The sequence below is a fragment of the Paramisgurnus dabryanus genome, chromosome 19 (assembly GCF_030506205.2).
Source record: "Paramisgurnus dabryanus chromosome 19, PD_genome_1.1, whole genome shotgun sequence".
NCBI lineage: Eukaryota > Metazoa > Chordata > Actinopteri > Cypriniformes > Cobitidae > Paramisgurnus > Paramisgurnus dabryanus.
In genome coordinates this window covers 32,108,097-32,133,136 of record NC_133355.1, presented here as the reverse complement: position 1 = coordinate 32,133,136, position 25,040 = coordinate 32,108,097, and the positions used below count along the sequence as shown (strand labels likewise).

The following is a 25,040-nucleotide window of genomic DNA, read 5'->3' as shown; positions in this document are numbered from 1 at the left end:
AACGGTCATTCAAGACCTTTTGAAGGTAATGTTACCACATTTATTCATTCATTTATTATGTTTTGAGTACACCACAGTTGTGGAAAATTTATTCATATTTGTGTGTTTTCTCACTGTTTAGCACAAACGTTTCCCGTGCAAGTTTGAATCTCTCTCAGTAAGGACTAACTGACTGGCTTTCTGTTCTCAACCAAACGGTCATTCCTACTTGTAAAAACCTTTTGAAGTTAATGTTACCACATTTATTTATTCATTTGTTATGTTGTGAGTACACCACAGTTCTTTCAATGGAAATTTAATTCATATTTGTGTGTGTTTTCTTACTGTTTAGCACAAACGTTTCCTGCGCAAGCTTGAATTTCTCTCAGTGAGTACATCCGGCCCTTTACTCATAAAAAGTTACCACATTTATTCATTTATTTATTATGTTGTGAGTACACCACAGATCTGTAAGTGGAAAAATAATTCATGTGTGTGTGTGTGGGTTTTCTTACTGTTCAGCACAAACATTTCCCGCGCAAGTTTGAATTTCTCTAGGACTGATGGATGGCCATTCACTCATAAAACCTTTTAAAGGTAACGTTACCACATTTATTATGTTGTGAGTATACTATAGTTCTGTAAGTGAAAAGTAATTCATATTTTGTGTGTTTACTCCCAGGTTAGCAGGAATGCGTCCAGCATAATTTTAGATCTTTACCATTGAGGAGACTGGCTTACTGACTGTTCTCAACCAACCATCATTCACTAACAAAAACTTGAAAGGTACCACATTTATTTATTATGTTGTTAGTATACCACAGTTCTGTGAGTGGAACATTTATTCATATTTTTGTTTTTTCTCACAGGTAAGTATGAACGCGTCTAGAGTTTTCGATCTTTACCATTGAGGAGGCTGACTGACTATCATCTATTACTACAACTGGACCTATTCATTTACTCATTATGCTGTGAGTACACCACAGTTTTATCATTGAAACAATAATGTTTGTTGTTTCTCACTGCTTGGCATAGACAAATGTGACCCTGTGTAATTTGGAAATTTCTTGGGAAAAGTGTACATCTTTTAAATGTCTTTTAAATGTTTAAATGTCGTTTGAATTAAGGAACAGTACACTGATTTATTAAAAGTGTACAATACAAATCTAAATATAATAGTGTAAATATAGTGTAAATCTTATATCAGTTTTAATTTGAATTTGGACTGAACCGCACACTTTTGTTTTATGTCTAAAACAATTTTTGTAAAATAAATGATTGTTCAATAAACTATAAAAAATTTACAATTTTCTGTCATTTTTTATATTAATGTTTTACTGAAATTTTACATTTCCTATAGTAAGTTTACCATAAATTGCTGTAGTATTTTAATACAGTTTACTTTATTATAGAATGGTTCAAAAATACTATAGTATTTTCTAGAGTAATTTTACTACATTTTTCTATGGTAATTTTACTATAATACACTATAGTATTTTTTCATTTGGGTAGTCTTATTCACTGATGCATCATGCATCATTATCCCCTTTTAACTAAGGTGCATTCGCATTAAGTAACTGATGGTTAGTTTTAGGGGTAACACTTTACAATAACAGTACATGAATTATCATGTACTAATACATAAGTTAATAATCACTTTAATATGAACTAATGATGAGTTAAGCCATGTACTAATAAAGAACTAACCATAACTATGTCATGAGTCATACGAACTCATTCATGAACAACAGCCACCTTAACTACACGTTAGTACATGTTTGTTAGTTAATGTATTAATTAACACTTTGGTTTACCCAAATCAAATGTGCTCTAAAAGAACGAAAATAAGTTGTTTATGCTTGATGTTTAGATTTGTAATGCAAACTGTTTATAAATTTGCCCTTGCAGCTGTGTTACAAACATCATTAAATGCACTGGATTTCTTGCAATATTTACAGTCAACCTTAATCATAAAATGGACAGTGATGCATTTATAAATAAAAGGAGCAATTTTCTCTTATTTTGAGTGATTTCACTGCTGCCATTAAGAGTTATGTATTTTTGTTATAGTTTTAATGACACTTTTTTTTCTAAATTAAACTTAGTTAGCTATTAGATGATACTTATTGTGCAGTTAGATGATATTTATTGTGTGAACTGGCTTAATGTATTATCAACATGCACATTGCTGTCTTGTATTCCTGCTTTTCTTTTAAGACCCTATCATTTTTAAATGAACTAAATCTGTGTAGAATGCGTGTAATTGATAACTTTTTAACAATGTGTGTATAAGTTATGAATTTATGTTATTTTATGAGTAGTTAATGATGAGTTAGTATAAGTCATGACATGATGACACATTAACAAATCATGAATTTGTGTTATTTTACTAGTAATTAATGATGAGTTAGTAATTATGTGCCTCCCCAAGTAAAGTCATGACATGATGACACATTAACAAATCATGAATTTATGTTATTTTACTAGTAGTTAATGATGAGTTAGTAATTATGTGCCCCCCCCCAAGTAAAGTCATGACATGATGACACATTAACAAATTATGAATTTATGTTATTTTACTAGTAGTTAATGATGAGTTAGTAATTATGTGCCTCCCCAAGTAAAGTCATGACATGATGACACATTAACAAATTATGAATTTATGTTATTTTACTAGTAGTTAATGATGAGTTAGTAATTATGTGCCTCCCCAAGTAAAGTCATGACATGATGACACATTAACAAATCATGAATTTATGTTTTTTTTACTAGTAGTTAATGATGAGTTAGTAATTATGTGCCCCCCCCCAAGTAAAGTCATGACATGATGACACATTAACAAATCATGAATTTGTTATTTTACAAGTAGTTAATGATGAGTTAGTAAAAAAAAGGTAAAATCCCAACTAACATCCACCAAAGTGGTTTTTATTATGAACCAGCACAAAATTGATACTTTGACAAACAGGTTCAGCAGCACAGAATTAAAAAAAATTATAATAATTGAGCTTTAATTTAACAAAGCTTTTTAAATGTAAGGTATGCTGTATCTTACATCAATGCTAAACATAAAGCAAAAATCTGATTTTAAAACACTCCTTAAAAACTGAGAAATAAGATACACGACATCTAAAATCAAGTTGCTTAACTTAACATAAATGTACTTTACATAAAACTTTTTTTTTAGTAGGTTGTCCTCTAAACAGGAAATGCACTGGAAATATCCTTTATTAGACGTCCAAGGGGTCCATGTTTATGTTTGTCACCAAGCCAGTGAGTCCACTCAATGAGTGAGATGTGTTCTTTGAGCATCTTCTCGGTCCTATTCCCCCTTAGTCTCCATATGCCCGTTTTATATTTCAGCCAAGCTCTTTCAATGTGCTGAGTATGAGCTCCACTGTGTGGATCTACAAACCACTGGGAATGGTTCACTGTAAAATGATTGTAGCCCATATTTGCCAAAACCCTCCTGTAAGCTCTCCACTCATCCGAAATAATAGTAGTGCCTGGATTCACATATTTAACAACTATGGGGATGAGGTGATGTCTTGATCTTTTTTTCACAAGCCGCAAGACTGGGTGTCGGCATCTATCCCTCACACCTAGCACGCCGAACACCCATTTCTTTCGCCGCCACGTTGCTGATGCTCTCCCTCGACCATACTGTAAAAGTAAAAAATGTAATTATATAAAGAATTACCACAATTTTATAATTATTCTATAACACATGCATATGGATGCCAAATTAAAGGAAAATCTGGGGCATCCAGAGGCTCTGCATTTAGTCTGGGTACACAGGGGTCAGCAACCTATGGTATGTACTAACATTGGCAGTACTTGAGGGGTAATTGCAGTCACGCAAGCAAAATTTAATTTAAATTGTAAAAGTTAACTGAAAGAGTGCAGCTCTGACAAACTAGAAGTAAGCTGCTAAATGCATAACGCAGATCAAGACAGCACATGTCTGTTTGACTGACCGCTTAGAATTTGTTCTTCAGATGCAAAACCCTCCATACGTGCATATGTTTTCTTGTAAATTATTATCATTTTTTTATCAGGCTCTTATGTTCAGGTTCAGTCATTTCACTTTCGGCCTTATTTTCACAAAGGTCACTTTAGTGATTTCATTGGTATTGTCTTTTGCTGCAAAAGTGCATGCACATTTTTTTTTACAAAAACATCTTCAAAACAATTCACTAGTTTGGACAAGACATAATAAGCAGTTGCAAAATCACTAATGATGCAATTAGAAACACTGCAAATGACTAAAGTCAAAGTTTAAAAATAAAGAAACTGAACCACACATTAGGGGGGCTGTGATCCATCTGACTGCCACATATGGGTTGTTTTCAGTTGTTCAATTTTTTTTGCTATATATTTGGATATATTCTTTTTGACTTGCACCTCGGACGGAGTGCGTTTGTTTCATTTTTTGATGTTTTCAGTTGTAGTCATTTATCCAATTTGTCTTTTATGCACTAAGAGGACTTTGTTCAAAAATCAACTTGCAGTTTACTGGATTCAAATTACCTGAGGCTGGGATTAAGCAAATTTGAAGTGAAAGCATTTGATAAACATAATACATGCATACGATTAATACAATCATCTCATTTTTGATGATGGTGTTTATCGGATCTTGCCAACATTGTCATTACTTGTTTTTGCAGACTGGATAACACCAACAGGGGTTTCAGATTGATCTGACAAAACCTAAAAAGTGTTGGTTGCTGTTGGTTGGCATCTGCAGTGTGAATTTGACGTATAGGTTCTAAATTCACCTTTCGTTTATGACGAAAGTTGCTTTCATCAAGAACTGCAAATTCTTGACGACTTCCAATAATCTGTCCGCTTCTTCTTCTGAGTCGTTTCATGGCACGGTGGCAAACATTCCTGAGGACATGAGCCATCTTAGAAAGAGTTCTTGAACTTTTTGCAATGCCATCTTGCATCATATCAATTTGTCTGATATGTAATCCTTGAGCAAACCTGTGTAATACACAATGATATATTAGAATAGGGAAAACTTAAGTGTTCAAATTAAAACCATAATCTGTCATGACTCGGGTTGTGAGACAGGACGCAAACGCAAGGTTCAAAATAAATAACATTTAATAATAAAAACACGAGGGCAGACAGGGTGAATGCAGGAACACAGGAACATTAACACAGGAAACAGACGAGGTGGCAATGACAATAATCCGGCAACCGGTGTGACAGAAACAAGGCATATAAATACAAAGACAATTAAACATAAGACAGGTGTGGTGTATTGGCGTAATGAGTCAATGAGAGTTCAGGTGAAACGGATCAGTGCAATACACAAAACATGACACGGACTAGCCGTGACATAATCAACAAAAAATGTGGCACATCTGAAAAGGTGATAGGTGCCTAGGAAAATAATCCAACACAACTGACACATATGAAATATAAAAAATGAAATATTAACGATAGCATCATTTTGGTCTGCAACGATAAAGGTCATTGGACCAAAACTTTACTTTTGTTAATAAGTATTCCAACAAGTTTTGATAGTGTGCATGATTTTCTTTTTATATTCTAAATTAAAAACATTAAAAATAGTAATGTGTTCAAACTTTTGGGTGGTGCAGTAATTATGTATGATAACACAAAACTAGCTAGCAGAATGTAGAAGTGCATCACAGCTTGAGCTAGCTACATGATAGCTAAACTCAAACTTCCAATAAAATAGTGCTAGCTTACATTTAGATATCAGGGCCCGTATGTATAAAACATCTCAGAAATGCTCTTAAGAATAGTCTTAAGCTATGACTTAAGTGTCAAAAAATTCTTAGTAAGGAGTAGGACCAGTCTGAGAATAGAAGTGCTGACTTAAGTGCCGCAAACTGAGAACTACAATGATTTCAACACAAAATGGCCGCCCTTAACCTCTGAATCAGCCAATAGAAAGCCGGCAATGTTAAACAGTCACAGCAGCATGTGACACCATACATTCATGAATCATGAAGACATTCAAATTATATTAGTATTTAAATATTTTAATTTTAATTTGCTTAAAGAAATGTTAAACAATATGACAAATAAGTACATGCATTTATTTTACACGATTTTGAACAATTTTGATTAAGATTCAACATGTTAATGAAATAGACAAACGTAATACTATTTTAAAAAAAATGAAGATGATGAATAATATCATTTTGATTTTACTCACAAGCTGATTATAAAAAAAGACTAAAGTTTGCAAACACTTAGATAAAAAAATACTTTGATGATCAAGCCTGAACAAAATGATCAAGTTAAGTTGGACTTCTCCACTTAAACAAAGTTTTAATTTTTGCCATCTTTGTCGCTTTCTTTGGCTTGCTCACTGCTAACATTGCTAACATCATGTTTTGGGTCAGGGTTTTATACTCTATTAATATCACTTTACATAATGATGTCACTGCAACCTTGTATATACTTCGCAATTTTTGAGGTTGATAATGCTATTGTAGATTTTATTTACATTTTTATGGTATTTTATTTACCTATCATAAACTTTAAAATGTAAAAGCGTCTCTACTTAAAAACTTACTTCAATTGGTAACACCTAATATTTAAACATTTTAAACTTTATTTCACTTAAACTGAAAGATTTAAGTTGAAAAAACATGACATTTTTAGGCATTATCAATAATTTGATTCAACTTTAACTTTTTACAGTGTATTTTATTCAAATTTATATACCATTTAAGTATATACAATTGCTCTCTTAATAATCCCATAAAAATTCTTGGTACTGTGCTAGCACTTAAATATGTTTTTTTTACTAATATACATCTTATACTGTAATTATATTGTGTAATATAATATACATTGTATAAAAACCTTATACTCTTTATATTTCATGTTATATTAATTTCTATCTACTGTCTATATACTACTACTAACATGTATATATTGTACATTTTCTGCTCTGCAACAATGCAACAATATTTTTTTTTTCAAAAGTACTATAGAAATACATTTGAATTAAAGTAATTCTAACAAATTTTTTGTTATAAAGTGCATGATCCTCTGCCTCTCTGCTGCCCTCTTGTTACTCTTAACTAGGTTAAGAGACCTCTCCAGCTCTCTTAAATAATTTAGGAGCTGAGACCTAGTCTTAACACTTAGGATGCTTTATAAATCAAATGTATTCTTAAGTCTAGGAATAAGAGTAAAATGACGTCATTCTTAGAATTTTGACACAGTTAAGACTAAAATTTTACTCTGAGCGGCTTTATACATACGGGCCCAGATTTACTGGCTAGCTAGCTAGCTACTTTACAAACATTTTGTAACTACAATACCATAGACAAAATATATTTGTCCAAGTTTTATCATCAAAACCTATAGACCATTTTGCAAGAAGTAAACAACACTGGTCCAGAAACACTTCCTGTTAAAGTTTATAACCTTTTCCTTTATTTCACATATTTCTTAAAGATGTTTGTCTAACTTTTTGATTCAGTTTTATATGTTCTGTTGATTGTATTTTATCTCAACATTTATGTAGTGTTACGAAACTGAAACAGGAAGTGATTCTGGACCAGTGTGGTTTACATCTTGCTAAATAGTCTGTAAGACTTGAACAAGGGGGAAAGGATTCTTTTCCCCCATGCTGACCCTGCTTCACCCCACGCACCCAGCTATGACATGACACCAACCAAGTATATGCTCACGTGTTGGGGCAGGGCCATGCCCGATGAGTCCAGTGCATCATCAAGCCAGAATTTTAGACCCATTCTACAGAATTATATAAGATGATGAATTCTATGGAATCATGTAGATTTCCTTATTAATATGCTTTGCAAATCGATAATGTAAAATATTGGATGGTGTGTTGTGAATTGTTTGGTTTAAGATGTATTATTTATGTTTTTATTTATTATCACTTTTTATACTATCTAGTGAGCTGCTTTTTACTACTATTCCTTTGCTGTTTGACAATAGACTTAAGCCCGGTGCACACTGTGAGATTTCAGCCAGGATTTAGCTGTCTGGGACAAATTTTGAAATCCTAAACGATTTCTGGAATCCCAGGCTAAAATCTGCCGTCTTTGATCGGTAGTTTGACATGTTCAAAGACAGCCGATTAATGACCGTTGCGATCAAAATTATCCTCCGACAAAATTCTGGCAGTGTCAGAAATTTTGAGATACAATCCTGCTGTGTGACATCTCCCTGCGACAACCGGCAGCTCAATAACCAATAGAAGCACAGAACCCGATGACACAGTTAGTGCGGCGACAACAAATCAACGCAGACAAATGTAAAAAAGAACCAGGTAGACTGTACAGCAGGAGGAGAAACTTGTGGAGTTATGGAAACAATAAAGAGTGTTTGTACAACGTGTCATCGCCACTGTACCATGATAGGATAAAAATGAAGCAGCCTGGAGAGAAATCGCGCTGGAAATTCAAATGCCAGGTACTCATCTCCTTCGTTTTTTCTTCTTTTATGCTCGAGACAAGTCATGATTAAAATGAACAGTAGATGTTGTTTCGGTTTGTAGCCTTCGCTTCAGCGCAGTGGCGGATGCAGAACGTGACATATGGGTGGGCATGGATTAAGTCCGGGTGGGCCTGAATCTATGGGTGTCACTTTTGAATAAGAAACTATAACAAGTCTATAAAATTCGTCAAGACTTCAGAACACTAATTTAAATAGCATACACACAGACCCGAACTGCACGTCACATTTTTGACATTATTGATATTTTAAATTGTAATGCAACGTGACATTAATTAAGCCTTTTTGGTAAAAAGCCTACAAAAAAGAACCTGCACACAGTGACAAGAAATATAAATGAATATTAAAGTGTTTAAATAAATACGGCTACTAAATGCTTAAAATGAAGCTTCTAACATCATATTTTCTTCATGCAAATCACTAAAAATATATTTTCGTTCTCACATATTTAAGTTAACTTACTAAATAAAGAAAGAAAAAGGAATTGCTAGAATAATGTTAGACTCTGAGGTTAAACGAAATGACAAATAAATAAACATTTAATATAGCCTACTTTTTGATAAGCACAAGAGCAAGCCTACTCGTGAAGAGCGGAGCCGAGGAGCGCGCATATCAGACGTGAACAAAGGGAATAATTATGCGTTCACTTCATTTCCTGACAGTTTCACTTGTTAATGAGGATATTAATGATGCCGAATTACATACAATATAATTACCTAACTAAATCTGAGAGAATGCAAACACATTACAATATTTTTTTTCTCCGCCCGATGGGCAGGGCGCATAATTTTTTTTAGCCCGACAGGAATTCGCCATAGCCCCGGGACTTCGGGGTAGTAATTTTGCGAGTCCTGCATAGGTTTGTTTTGTTGAAAGACTTTCTTTAAAGTGAATTTCGTTTTGTATAAATTGTATCTTAATATTAATCAATGTTTAATCAAACAATTGCCTCGATTTAATAAATAAGAAGCAAACCAAGAACGTCTGTGGTGTGGATTGAAGTGAACCCACTATATTTCCGCAGCCTACACGTCTTTCTGCTTTTAATGCATTTCTTAAATGAATGTCTCAATTACACAGTAGGCTTATAGGTTGTTATGATAGGCTATTTGTTGCTTAAAAGCAATAGGCTATATTGTATAAAGTGTAGCAAAAAACGTGGCGTGACTTATAGTGCTGAGTTAGAGAGCTGGTATGGCTCTCGGTATAGGCTATCAAACAACATCACTGTGATCAGATGTTTTCTTTCTATTTTTTACCCCGCTGTCATATTTGTTGTGTGTTTATGTTATTGAGAGGAAAGCGCGGAGCACATATTTATAACGTGTTGTTGTTCAAAATACGTTTTCCACTTGCTTGCAAAAAAGTTCTCAAAGTGATCATGGCTGAAAGCTGCTCAGGAATATTTTTCTCATTAACCAATAATGTAACGCAACATTCAACTGCTTTATAATAGTTTTTAGTTATCAGGCTTACTTATAATTTTACTGTTTTTAACATAACATGCAATAGATAAAATACACCACATAAAGTAGTATACATGTCTAACTATACAGAGTAGTATATTTTACATTTCTGATTGGGCGGGCCAGCTGTCAATATGGGCCCGCCCATAGCTCCGCGCCTGCTTCAGCGTGTGTTTTCCCAGCCGTCGTCAATCGATGACGTAAAACTGCGGATGCGTTTGTTTGCGTGCGTCCGATTTTTAAAAGTCTTTAAACTCGTACAGTCTGACATTGATGGAAACTGAGATCATATAGTGTGACATGGACTTAATTACGATCTTAATCGCACAGTGTGGCAAGCAACAATCCTAAAAGACTATTTAAAATCGCACAGTGTATACCGGGCTTTACCTGTAAATAAATGTTAACCAAGATGACAAGCTCACTTTTGATCTCTCAAAAAGAGACCCTGCTCGCACTGTTTGGCTTTTTTTCTTGCCTCGATGACTTTTATGTCTGCAGATCCTGTAATGGTGATAAATGACAAAATATGGTTATTTTACCTGGACTAAGATTCACTAAATTGGAGTAAAACAATTAAAATGTGATGTTTCAAAAAGAGTGACTGACTGTACACCTATTTACATGCCATTCATAAACTAACTAGTTTGTTTTTACTAATTTGATTTGTAGATGTAAGAATTTGGTCCAATGACGTTACATTTAAATTTTTATACTGCTTTATTAAACTTGCCGATCTTGGTGTTGAAAAATTTAAAGATATTTAAAAGTTTTAATTCTGTGTTATTAACCGTGTCATATTATATCAGTGTAGTAAGCTAACCATGTTTTTGTGGAACAGGTGTTTTGATTAATACTATTACAGCCTAAAAATCTTTCTAAGGGAATGACAAGATGACCAACATGCTTAGGATCATATTTTATGTTTATTTTAATTTTCCTGTATAAGACAGCTATCAGTCATCTTTAACCAGCAGTAAAAATTGTAATATACAATAAAGATTACTCAGTTAGCATGAAATAAGTTCCTTTGAAACAACTCTTTCTACAGTTTAAGTTTTGTCTTTTTTTAGATTGTGAAATTAAATGTCAAGCAAGGGTTTGCTTAGTAATTTGTAGGCTATCTATTTTATCTTTGAAACTGTCTGTGTCTATAAAGAATTTTACCCTGTCAATTTTCTGGTTTAATAAATTCACAGTAGGCATATAGGAAAAAAAAATGCAAATAACCAAACTAAATAATTTTTCACATATTTTCCTGGGCCAACTTTGTTCTATAATGTGCTTAATTCCGCCAGTCAAATTGCGCTTTAAATATTATATTGGATCTGTGAAACATTTCACAGATCTAAAACACTTCAGTACTATTTGTGAAAACTGTATACTACAGAACAATGTTGATATTTGCCTTTAAATGAACACGAGAGGCCTGCGATTCATAAAAATGAACTCCCACACCATCAAAATGGACTTAAAATATTATATTGGATCTGTGAAACATTTCACAGATCTAAAACACTCCAGTACTATTTGTGAAAACTGTATACTACAGAACAATGTTGATCTTTGCCTTTAAATGAACACGAGAGGCCTGCGATTCATAAAAATGAACTCCCACACCATCAAAATGGACTTAAAATATTATATTGGATCTGTGAAACATTTCACAGATCTAAAACACTCCAGTACTATTTGTGAAAACTGTATACTACAGAACAATGTTGATCTTTGCCTTTAAATGAACACGAGAGGCCTGCGATTCATAAAAATGAACTCCCACACCATCAAAATGGACTTAAAATATTATATTGGATCTGTGAAACATTTCACAGATCTAAAACACTTCAGTACTATTTGTGAAAACTTTATACTACAGAACAATGTTGATCTTTGCCTTTAAATGAACACGAGAGGCCTGCGATTCATAAAAATGAACTCTCACACCATCAAAATGGACTTAAAATATTATTTTGGATCTGTGAAACTTTTCACAGATCTTAAACACTTCAGTACTATTTTTGAAAACTTTATACTCCACAAAAATGAAGATACTTGCCTTTAAATGAACACAATAGGCCATGGCAAGATGCCATGGCAACTCTGGCCTGTTTGGCCGCCTTATTGCTGCCTGTATAACAGCACACATAAATTAGCCTCTACTCTCTATAACAACTATTTTTTTTCATTTGACTGCTAGAATTGTCTATGACCTGCATTTTGCTCCTTAGGAACTGAAGTTGAAAACACACACAGTTACTCAAATGTTGTATGTATGAATTCAAGGTCTCTTTGATACTTACTTAAACCAAGGGTTGTGCAACTCTGAACTGTATATCCTAATTATAAGAAAGGATGGGTTGTTGTCCCTATTTACAAAACTAAACATTCTCCAAACACTGTATGATACATTTGTCAGAACAGATGTATGATGTTTGAGGTAAAGTTCAATCTCAAATGAAAAGTAACTTCCACTTATTTACAAATATAAGAACAACTTGAGAGAATAACAGTGTATTTTTTTCAAGTTCAATCTCAACAGAAAAGTAATTTCCACAAATTTACAAACATAAGAACAATTTAAGAGAATAACATTGTTTTTTTTTTTAAAGTTCAATCTTAACAGAAAAGCAACTTCCACTTATTTACAACTATAAGAACAACTTGAGAGAATAACAGGGTTTTTTTCAAGTTCAATCTCAACAGAAAAGTAATTTCCACTCATTTACAAACATAAGAACAATTTAAGAGAATAACAGTGGGTTTTTTAAAAAGTTCAATCTTAACAGAAAAGCAACTTCCACTTATTTACAACTATAAGAACAACTTGAGAAAACAATACGTCATGGTAATTACTTCCAGTAGATGTCTTTAATTTTGTACTGGCCAAAGGCTATGTGACTAAGCAGAATCCATGCTTTCATCCAGCTTTTGTTCTTATTGAATAGCTCTTTTATGCGTATGCCCGGACCACTATTGCGTCCAGCAGCATTGTAGAGCTTCATGATACTAATTGTGGAGTCATCCTCTTTGTCCAATTCCAAACTCTCTGCAAGTTCGTCTCTTATGTGTATTTTGGGCTGGAATGGTGTAGCCAATTCACAGAATAGGAGTGAGACTCGATTGAATGTCCCCAACATTGACATGTCTTGTTTGAGAGAGAACTTAATAATTTTTAATAGGATCTCTGATGGGAGATATTGAACTCCAGTCTCATCCCCATACTGGATCTCAGGGTTTTCTAGAAGCCCAGGTCTAGGCTGAGCAAGAGGGCCAGGTCCAGGCTGAGTATTGGAGCCAGGTTCAGCTTCACAAAGAGAGCCAGCTTCAACATCAAACAAGGGGTCAGGTTCAACATCGAACGTTGAGACAGTTTAGCAAATCTAATTGTAGCAATTGCCATATTGTTATTGAGAAAACAACATAATTTGGGATGTGTATTAACCCTTTTGCCGCCATTGACGAGTTATATCGTCAATTATAAGTTAATATTTACCTGATAAAGATGCTTTTATATGGTAAGCTGTAATACCGCTGTTATCCACTAGATGGATAAAACCCAATTCATAAAAAACTGAATTATTTCATTAATTTTAAACTGCATGTATGTTTTGATAATCGTTCTGAATCTGATCTCTAACAAAATTCGCTGGCAGCCAAAGAGTTAATTGGTTGGTGAGAACTAAGTCCAGGGTAACTGTTGAACATCATATAGGATTGCATATAGGATTATTTAGCTTAGGCTACTGCTAATGTAACAACTTGAATAAAGCAATTCATACTTAAGGGGTTTAAGAAACATTGCTCATGTACTTGACTGATTAAAGTAACTATTTCTCTGTGACAATACACTCTGACATACAAAAGACTAATTATATCTAATTTTGACCAGGCTATATCTGGCTAAGTAGGATAAATAATGCTAATTAAGTAATTGGTTAGCGTATCGCTAGCAATAGTCAGTTAACATAGCTTACACAGTAAAATATTTGTATATCCTTTTCCTTACTCACTAAATAGCATTCAGGAACTTAATGAGCTGTGTTTACTAAAGACTATTAGCGAGCAATTTACCTTTCAACATGTTTGCCAAGTAAGTTTGCACTGCAGACAACTGAAGAGAGTCAAATGTCAGTCAAAATTTGTCAAACAAATTTGTCTATCCATGTCCACCTAGTGGTCAATTGCATTGTCTGCAAAATAAATGACTCTTCTGGAGAGGGAGAGCGTTATTTCCTATAATACAATATATTTGTAATTATGTCAAAGGTAGAGTTTTTACAGATGCTTTTTATATTTTTTCAGTAATTTTGTGTCAATTCCCAAGACGCTGAAAGACCTAGTTGCACAAATAACACACTGACACATAAGCACACACAACGATCACACACACACACACACACACACACACACACACACACACACACACACACACACACACACACACACACACACACACACACGCCTACAGGTATACACTCCCTCCACACACATCCTGGGAATTGCAAGTAAAATGCAAGTAAAAAAACACAACCATGTATTTACTGTATCCATGTATTTATTGCAGTTAATGAAACATTAATTTGTAATAAATCAGTAATTTAATAAGACAGAAGAATGAGGAAAATACATACAGCCCGGCCCTGTGTATTAACCTTGCTGAATAAATTGTGCAATATTAATATAAACTTTGAATAGAGCCAATAAATAAAGACAACGAGGGTGTTTATGGTAATGCTTTTAAGCTATTTGGAAGAGCGAAGTACTGTGCCATGGAAGTGTGACACTTTATATCCAGTAAATAAACATTAGATGAAGTGATATCAGCATGTTATATCCTTATTGGCTGCAGTTAATACATATTTATAGTATTTCCCAACCAAGCCGATAACGTAATAACCAGCCAATAATGTAATAACTTATTACATTAGCCTATTGGCAAAACGTTATTACATTATTGATTCATAAATGTTATTACATTACTGACAAATTCTTACATTATTGGCTTTATTACAATAAAATTATTACGTTATTGGTTGTTATTACGTTATTGGACGTCTACATTATCGGCTGCTACATGCGCAGCCAGAAATTATGTCAATTTTATTTGTTGTAGAAAGAGCCTTATTTCTGAAAACCTTCACAAATTAATTTTCTCCCAATTGACGCTATTTTACAGCTGAATTGTTAGTTTGTTCTATAATGCGCTAAATCACGCCAGTCACATTGCGCTTTAAATGTTATTAAGGATCTGTGAAACATTTCACAGATCAAAAACACTACAAGATAAACTATAACACTTCGCTTTTACAGATTTGTTTTCCTCTTTTAGATGGCTTCATATCTAGGCCGGCTGTATAACCGTTTAATAATAGACTTTATACATAACTAAGTAATAGTAAATAAATGCGTTTTTGGATAACTGCTATAATAGGCCTAATTGTACTTTGATATGGTAAGTTAACTGGTCACGTTTGCAATTGTTATAGTGACTGCTAAGGAGAAAATAATCAATGTTTATTAGGTGTACATCTGTTGGAAGTTCGGTGTAACAAGAAAACGAGCGCCTGTGCCCTGCGCCTCAAAGGACGATGAATGGACAATACATTCGGAAGACGTGAGAGTATCTAAGATGTAGCCTAGTGGGTAAAATAACATTTGTTGTGCTTCTTTTTCTTCTCACTTCTTTCAGCTTTGTCACTTCTTGGTTTTGAATGACGTAAACACATAGAATATAATTTCTTTTTTATTTAAACATTCAAAATTACTTTTAGATTCACAGAAATGTTTCAAAAGAAACCAACGTCGGCTATCTCTTTTAGTCTTTTGTGGAGAAAATATTTCTATTTTTATGTTTAATTTAAAAAATGATATTTTGATGCTTATCGTGTAGTTTTCATTAAAATCACCAGTTAAAGCGCATCATTGTTCAAAGTACACACATATATTATAACGATTAATGGTAACTTGTATTTGTTAAAATTTGAGCTACATTAGCCGACATTAACTAAAAATAAGTAATAGGCATTTATTCTGTAATTTTTTATTGCCGATACATTTAATCGTGCCAGTTTATTATGTGTTAAATGTTAAAAAAAAAATTCTTTGAAAAATCAAATAAAAATGTATTAGTAAATACAGAGAAAAACATGAACAAAGATTAATAAGTGCTGTTTTTAACATTAGCATTTTTAACATTAACAAAGATTAATACGTGCGGTAAAGTGATATACTTTGTTAATTATTATTAGCTAATGCATTTACCAATATTAACAAATACAACCTTATTGTAAAATCTTACCCGATTAACTAATATATATTGTTAGTAAGTTATAAAGTTACTATAAAGTTAATGAGTAATAAGTAGGGCTGTCAAAAGATTAATCATGATTAATCACGTCCAAAATAAAAAATGTTTGCATAATATATTTGTGTGTACTACTGTGTCTAATTATTATAAAAACTTACACAATCTTGTATTTATTTAAGAAAAATTGGTTATATATTTATATTTATATATAATATAACTTATATAAATGTATATACAGTATATAAATGCAAATATTTCTTAAATATATACATGAATGTGTGTGTTTTTATATATAAATAATAATTATACACAGTACACACAAATAGATTATGCAAAAAAAACTTTTATTTTGGACGTGATTAATCATGATTAATCTTTTGACAGCCCTAGTAATAAATTATGCTTTAGATGGTAGTTCATTGTTTTGGTGTTTGTAAATACAATAAATTAGGATTGACAGGTGGTAAATTGCCGTGGTGCAAACGTCTATTTTCATTACACGGTCATATAGCAAATGACCACAACGCTCTTTACACTAATAGACAGAACAAAACCTTAAAATGCCAATATGAATATGCTTTCAGGAGAAGTAGGAATGTAATAAATGTAAATTAATCCAAAGCTGTATTACAATCGTCCAAAGCGGAGGGGACGCTGCAGAACCCCGGTACCCTTGTCCCCATCACTATGGATAAAAGATATAATCATACCGCATGTCTGCACGTTAAATGTGGGCGACATTGTTCGAGCATCTTGAAAAATCAGAGGAACACCTGTGACGGTAAACCTTCAGATTGTTGTAAGCAAATTAAGTGTTATGATTGCATTAAACTGAGACACATGACCAAACCAAGGAAAAAAATTGGTATAAAGTATGGGGCTCCTGACCTTTGGAGTGAATGTGGAGGGGTCAAAAGACTTGTGGAGCAGTTTTTAAAAACTAAAAATACAGTGGAGAAAAAGATACCATGGAATTCCACCATATGGAGTGATGTAGCCAAAAATGTTTTTGGAAGTGATACACTTAAATACAGAAAATGGCTCTCAGTTGTATGGCACAGTAATCGGAAAAATCTGCAGTCAACAGTTCTTAAATTATTAGCATTGCTAATGCTATGAGGCTTATGATTAATCAGGTGCAAATAGAAATATAAAACCCAGTCCTAATTAAAAAAGAAAACACTTTGACAAAAAATATTAAATCCAATATTGGGTAAATATAGCATAAAAAGTGATTTATAAGCTTTTTTAGTCTACTCATTTTTTACTGGGAACACAAAAGGTGTTATAGGGTTCTGAACACAACCTGAGGGTTAAATAACTTTAATTCATATTGTTCATTGCCTCCTCGTTTTTAGCAGGGAACTGGCTTATCTGCTGCTCAGAAGCTGCTTGCATAATATTTGCAAAGTCTATGAATCGCATGTATACACAAAAGGCTAATATTCTTACAAAAAAAATGTTGGCTTGTAAATAGTTTGAAAACGGTATTAGCCGAATAATTACGTTGCTAATGCTAACCATTACTAGGCGTATTTCTCTTTAAGTTACCTGTTGTCACTTTTGTTTGTACTCTTGAAAATAAATCTGTAAGTATGTCACATTTGGCAGCATTATCCTAATGGATTTTTTCTTCAACCTGTTTTTTACGCCCTCCTCCTCTCATTGTTACGGTAGGGCCGGCCCAGCCTACCGGAGAAAAGTTTTCTTGGACGCGCTATGGACCGAACCAACTCTATGGGAGGGGAGGGGAAAACTCCTTCACATGGTACAACCCATGCAGAGGCTGCGCGCTGCAGTGTCAATGGGAAACGTGTGAAGTGTCATTTAAGAGAAGACAGACTCACTAACGTGACAAATGTAAAAAAAAAAAAAAAAACTCGACCGGCCCAAAAGTGAAGCGGCCCACCGGGAATTCTCCCGGTTCTCCCGATTACCCACTCCGGGCCTGCCTGTAGTTAAGGTTTAACTTAAGAGTCTTCGTAGCGCGCTAAGAGACAACGTTATCGGGAAATGCAGCCCAGATCATACATTTTGTATCCTCTACAAACACTCAAAGGTGCTAGCATCATTTGTATTTCTACATATTTTAACTATTTTAATTAAGAACAACTACTGCTTCACTCTTTAAAATACCTTTTTTAACAGTTGTACTACTTCAAATTAAAATATATGTATAAATAATATATATTTTTTTTTCAACCAATTCACAGACTATAGAATACTACCTCTCTCTGATGAGAAACCAACATGAAGCTGCAAAAAAAATAATCATCATCAGTCATTTCACTGTTGATGTAATAATGAATGAAAAAGAAGAGGTGATAAAGAGACAGTTAATGTCAAAGGTAAGAACTTTGAAGTACATTTTTGATATCTAAAGCAGCAGCATGCTTATGTATAACCATTTGTATGTTTGGCACTTGCTGTACATATTACACATAACATTTCTGAATTAATATGTTGTTTATATATATATATATATATATATATATATATATATATATATATATATATATATATATATATATATATGTATGTATATTATATATATGTATGTATGTATTAGTTATTTCTTAAAACATGTTTATTTTTTATAGGTGAAGATTGATAACTTTGATGCAGCACTAGGTGTCCTAAACCTAAATGAAAACCACTGGATCTTGATAGTGAGCTTTCCTGAAACACATGCACCACTTTTATCATTAGTACAGAGGTTGTTGTTTTTTTGTTAGGCAATGTTATCAGTGATTAACTATTTACAAATGTAACAAAACACAAGAAGCTCATTCATAATAACATTTATTGTTATAACAGCATGTGTAACAGAAACAGCACACTTCACAATAAACATAACATAATAATACATTCTCAGTCTATATTCTACACTCAGCAACAATAGTTCAAGCAACAAAATTAGTCGTCATTCAATAAGGTTCATTTCACATGACAACAACTAGAACAATTGTTTATAACTTGACTACAAATTTTCTGTGCATAAAAACATCACTTGCAGGTTTTTATAATGAACAATATTGTAACTGTATGACAAATTCTCTGTTTTTATCTTTTTGTCAGTTTCTGAATGCAACTTCAAAAAAAGTCTATGTTTTAGACCCCTTTGGGAGAGATGAGGAGGAACAAGCAAAAAAAGCAGGAGAAAAATTTAGGTAGTTTTACATTACTGTGTTTCTTGCATTTGACAGAACCACAAAAGCTCAAAAGATTTTGTTTGTTATTATATTTTAGGAGGTACTTCCAAATACGCACCAACATTCTTGGCCGAAAAGAATGGAGCAACCTGAGATGGAGTCCAATGAAAATTAAACACACAAAACAAATGGATGGAAGTAGTTGTGGGGTTTTTGTTATGAAGGTATTAAAACAACATAAATGAACATACTTTTGAAAGCTTAAAATGTATTGCCTATGGTATAATGTGATTTTCTGTTGTTATTCTCAGTTTGGAGAGGAAATACTCTCTAAATTCCCCAATGTTCCCTGCAATCTAACCATAGACAAAAGCACCGAGGCAATAAATGACATCAGGACACAGATGGCAACTGCTATTTTAGCCTCATCAGGTAATAAAACTAACTTTGTGGAAATAAATAAAGATTGCCAATACTAAAACAATTTTTACACATGTATACACAAAAGGCTAATATTCTTACAAAAAAATGTTGGCTTGTAAATAGTTTGAAAACGGTATTAGCCGAATAATGTTCCCTGCAATCTAACCATAGACAAAAGCACCGAGGCAATAAATGACATCAGGACACAGATGGCAACTGCTATTTTAGCCTCATCAGGTAATAAAACTAACTTTGTGGAAATAAATAAAGATTGCCAATACTAAAACAATTTTTTCTTCATTAATTAATGTAAAAGTTCATTTTAAAACCCATCACTGGTTATGTTACAGAACCGCAAAGTTTTTGCCCATTATGTGGCTGTAAAGAGATACCAGGAAATGTACTGTGGGTGAGTATTAATACTTACATTTACTTCTCCATTTAGTGTTTCTTTAACAACTACTTTTGATCATGATGTTGAAAAATATTTTTTTTTAATTGCAATCTAATTTAGATTCAATGTGATGGTTGCTTGCTGTGGAGTCATGACAAATGCACAGGTCTGACCCAAGAGGAGGTGGACTCAATAGCCACAGAAAGCAGTCCATGGTTTTGCTGTTTTTGCAAAAGATAAATATGTTAAAGTTAATTGCGTTAGGATGTGTAATATGTATATATCATAAATTAAAATGTACACATTTTCTTTTATTCAGCTTGGTTATAATTTTAGAAAAATTAACAGATTTCAAACAATAACAAAAAATTGTTACAACCAAACCTAATCAAATCTGTAAACAAAATAAATAAATCAATGTGTGGATAATAAATAAATTGATTTTAAGGAAATGTGTGAAATGTCACAGTCACAGTAAATCGCTTACCTTGAGCATTGAAGGAATGGTAACGCAAAATCTGCAGGTCTCAAAGGCAAAGATCAACATTGTTCTGGAGTATACAGTTTTCACAAATAGTTCTGGAGTGTTTTAGATCTGTGAAAAGTTTCACAGATCCAATATAATATTTTAAGTCCATTTTGATGGTGTGGGAGTTCATTTTTATGAATCGCAGGCCTCTCGTGTTCATTTAAAGGCAAAGATCAACATTGTTCTGTAGTATACAGTTTTCACAAATAGTACTGGAGTGTTTTAGATCTGTGAAAAGTTTCACAGATCCAATATAATATTTTAAGTCCATTTTGATGGTGTGGGAGTTCATTTTTATGAATCGCAGGCCTCTCGTGTTCATTTAAAGGCAAAGATCAACATTGTTCTGTAGTATACAGTTTTCACAAATAGTACTGAAGTGTTTTAGATCTGTGAAAAGTTTCACAGATCCAAAATAATATTTTAAGTCCATTTTGATGGTGTGAGAGTTCATTTTTATGAATCGCAGGCCTCTCGTGTTCATTTAAAGGCAAAGATCGACATTGTTCTGTAGTATAAAGTTTTCACAAATAGTACTGAAGTGTTTTAGATCTGTGAAATGTTTCACAGATCCAATATAATATTTAAAGCGCAATTTGACTGGCGGAATTAAGCACATTATAGAACAAAGTTAAAACTAATAATTCAGCTGTTAGATAGCGAGTAAATTAGTTTGTGAAGGTTTTCACAAATCAGGCTCAGCCTACAACAAGTAAATTGATATAATTTCTGCCTGCGTTTTCTTTGAAAATAGCCATTAATTGTAAAAAAACGTCTATTTTCTATCTTCCGCATTGAAACGGCTTAACGTGACTTGACAGTAAAAAACTATACTGTGAAAAAATTCACAAATCAAGCTGGACAAAATGACGGTACTTTCAGTTTCGTGGGTGTTCGTTTTCGGGAGTTATACGCGGTTAATACGCGGTTATACGTAAAAGAGGGAAAAAAATAAAACAAAACGCGTATATTTGTCGTTGGGACCGGTATCCCATAAATTCACAAATCAGAATGAATAGAATAGGATGTTTTTCACATGAAAAAAACAGCGCGCCGCAGATTCACAGCCTAAAAGAAGTCTGATTGTGAAACTGGTAAGCTATCTTTACTGCGGTGCATTACGGGAGGTTTCCCGGACAGGGATTAGACTCATGGCCGTAGCCAGCTGAGGTCCGGACCTCGGTAATTTTAATAAAATGTGACGTTCTCTGAATGACTAATTTGTTTTTCAAAACGAATCCGCATATATAATTAAGTTTGGACACTTTACTGTATAGACCCCTTCAAGGTTTGTAAACATTGAAAGGCTATTGGGTGCGCGCGCATCATGGGGTCAAACATCCCATCCAGGCTTTCTAGTTTAATCAAGGTCTAATCGTATGCAATTATTCGTGCAGCCCTACATACAATGTTTATACCAATGCATCATCATATTACAAATATAACACATCTTTATTTATTTGTTTAACTCACCATTGGAAACCGTCAGACTGTCGTGTATTTCGCTTGATTTTCATATAATGGCCACATGTTGAGCACTTAATTCTTCTTGCCAGTAAGTGTTTTCTTTGAAGCCATTTAATGAGTTTGAGTTTTCTTTTAGTAGAGGGTTTCTGAATCGCAAAAAGCAGTAACTCTGAAATTAACATTGCCACTTCACCAATACCATACTCTTTGCCAATACTCAGCAACTACATGTGCTAACGAATTTCTTCTTTTTCGACTTGTTGTAAAGTGTATTGATGCAACTTTTGATGCATTACCGCCACCAACTGAACTGGAGTGACAGTGTAAGTCTAATCAATTTACAAAATAACAATAAATAAATATCTAAATTTAAGCCTTATATTTTGTAAGAATTTCCTGTGTCTTTTAAATTATTATTATGATTCTGAATTTTATTACTTTTATTTACTTATTGCGCTACCAAAGTGGCCGTGAAAACCACCTGACTACAGATTGGTTTTGACTAGAAGGGAGTCAGCAAACGCCGAAATCTCGCGAGATGTTGGTGTTTAGGCTAAGGTTTAGGATAAAAACAGCGGTTCTTGCTAAATGGGATGCAGTTATGCTCTAAATTCCGTGAATTGCTTTGTTTTAGGGTTTTGTTTTGGGGCAGGATTATGATGAAAACAGCGCTTATACCGTGAGATTTGACGAGATTTTGTCGTTTGCTGTATCCCTTCTAGGCACAACTCTAGCGTTTGTTGTCCTGCCTATTTCCGGTGCAATTTGAACCTATTTCAATCATGCGGGTTGGCTTAAACATAATTCACACTTTAAGCAACAATAAACTTTATGGAATTGCACCTTCTTTAGAAGTGTTTACTTGTTGGGATAACACTAAGGATATACAAGATACACCAGAGCTTCACGTGGCTTTTAGAGGTGGAATTTCGATACTGAAAATCCAAACTATGTCATCAGTCGACGAGGACGATGAGGTGGCGCCAACCGCGCCATTAACCATCGTTACGCGCCAAGCAGATAAAGGATATGTGGATTTGACGAGGATGGATGAGAAAAGACCTGCAACGCGGAGTGGTAGGACAATTACCAAAAAACCCCGCAAATACAGCTCTAATGAATATGGTGAGTATGTAATAGTGTTGTGAATTACTAATAATGCCATATGCTCTTTTTAGAATTTTCTAAAAATATTGAAATTTCCCTACCACACATTGATGAGATAATTAAGTTAGCTAATATTCCATCGGATGTAACTTAATTAACAAATCTAATTGTACTTCACTGGGTGGCAAAAAAATAATACAGTATTAAAATTAAAACAGTAACTTATTGTTTTAATTGAGTAACGTTGAGGCGTTTTACTAGTTTGCTAATGTTAGTCAGAGCACTGGTAAGGAAATCGGCCATTTTAAGAAATCAGTATTCCAATCTTGCAAAGTTTGCGGACTTTCGGCCCAGTTCTGGATTAAACTAACGTTAAGATATAATAAATTTCCGTGAGTTTTGGCATCTGTGATTTTGTATGGGTGTTTTTAATGTTACACTTTTTTGAGTGTTTTTAATGTTGCACTATCCTTGCTTTTCCTTGTAGTTCTGTGTGCTCGGAAGAATGTTCAGACTGAAAATCCGGCAAGCTCATCAGCAGGTAATGAAATAAGTGAGATGTGTTTTATTAGGGATGTGCATTAATGTCATTTTTCATCTTGATTAATCCATAGGTCTGAAGAACTAGTACTCGATTAACTGGGGGCGGGGCAATCAAAGGGGCGAGGCGTATACGTCATTGTGAAAATGAAAATATTTTTATTAAAAACACTCAAATAAAACTTCATTTTGAAGAAACTATGATAGAACAATGAACACATACTAGATTTTTAATTAATTAAATGTTTTTAACAGAAACCTCTAACAGGAATAGCTGCGTTATGAAGTGAAACTAAAGCTTTAATAAACACAAACCGAAGCGCTTTCTATATGACGCACTCTACGTAATATTAAGCCTTTATACAACATAAATGCACAACGTACACTTATCTGCATAAAATGCAAGACTTCAACTAAGTTATGTACACAAAGTTTAACTCCTGTTGTGGACGTGCACCATAAACGGCATGCTTTTAAACACGTCCAGTCAAAGCACAAGCTTCATAACATTAAGCAGCTTTAAAGCTGTAGTCTACGATGTTGAAAATCGGTCGTGAAAGCCTGAGACGGTTAGTAAGTTTTAAAAAACTCATCCCGCCCCTCTGTGCTACCTGATCCCTCCCACCGGGACAAGACCTGAACAACGTCACTCATTCAAGCTGTGATCACTGGTAGTAAACATCAGAACAGAGATTTACCGAGCAGTAAACACATAAAGCCTTTAAGGAATGAACAATTACAATTATGATTGTAATTGACGTTATTTACTTTCACAACAACGTTTGGCATACGTTTCCCCTCCTGAGCTTCAAGAAATGACTTTATAAATATAATTACTTTGACCCGTGATACGCGATGCTAAACGGCTAACATTCCGATGCCGACTGGCAGCATGAGCATGTTGTCAGATTGATAATAATATATTTATGTAACACCTCACACAATCTTTGTAAATATATAATTATTTTGACCCGTGATACGTGATGCTAAACGGGTAACATTCCAATGCCGACCGGCAGCATGAGCATGTTGTCAGACTGATAAAAAGATATTTATGTAACACCTCACACAATAAAAGTATAAATAAGTGATTACCTGTTCAACAAAAAGTCTGCCGTGTCGGAGTCGGTTTTCAGCCCCAAATCTCCCTGAAGCTTCCTCCAACGGTCAACCCTATATTGCTTCTACTTGGAGTCCG

At 33.7% G+C, this 25,040-nt stretch overlaps 1 long non-coding RNA gene across 1 annotated transcript; it reads left to right on the top strand.

Moving 5' to 3' along the window:
• Positions 1-304: 304 nt before the first annotated feature.
• On the top strand, positions 305-792 carry LOC135780072 (uncharacterized). The gene is made up of 3 exons (XR_010544948.1): positions 305-367; positions 502-576; positions 662-792. It is a non-coding gene; the product is annotated as an uncharacterized lncRNA (long non-coding RNA).
• The last annotated feature ends 24,248 nt before the right edge of the window (positions 793-25,040 follow it).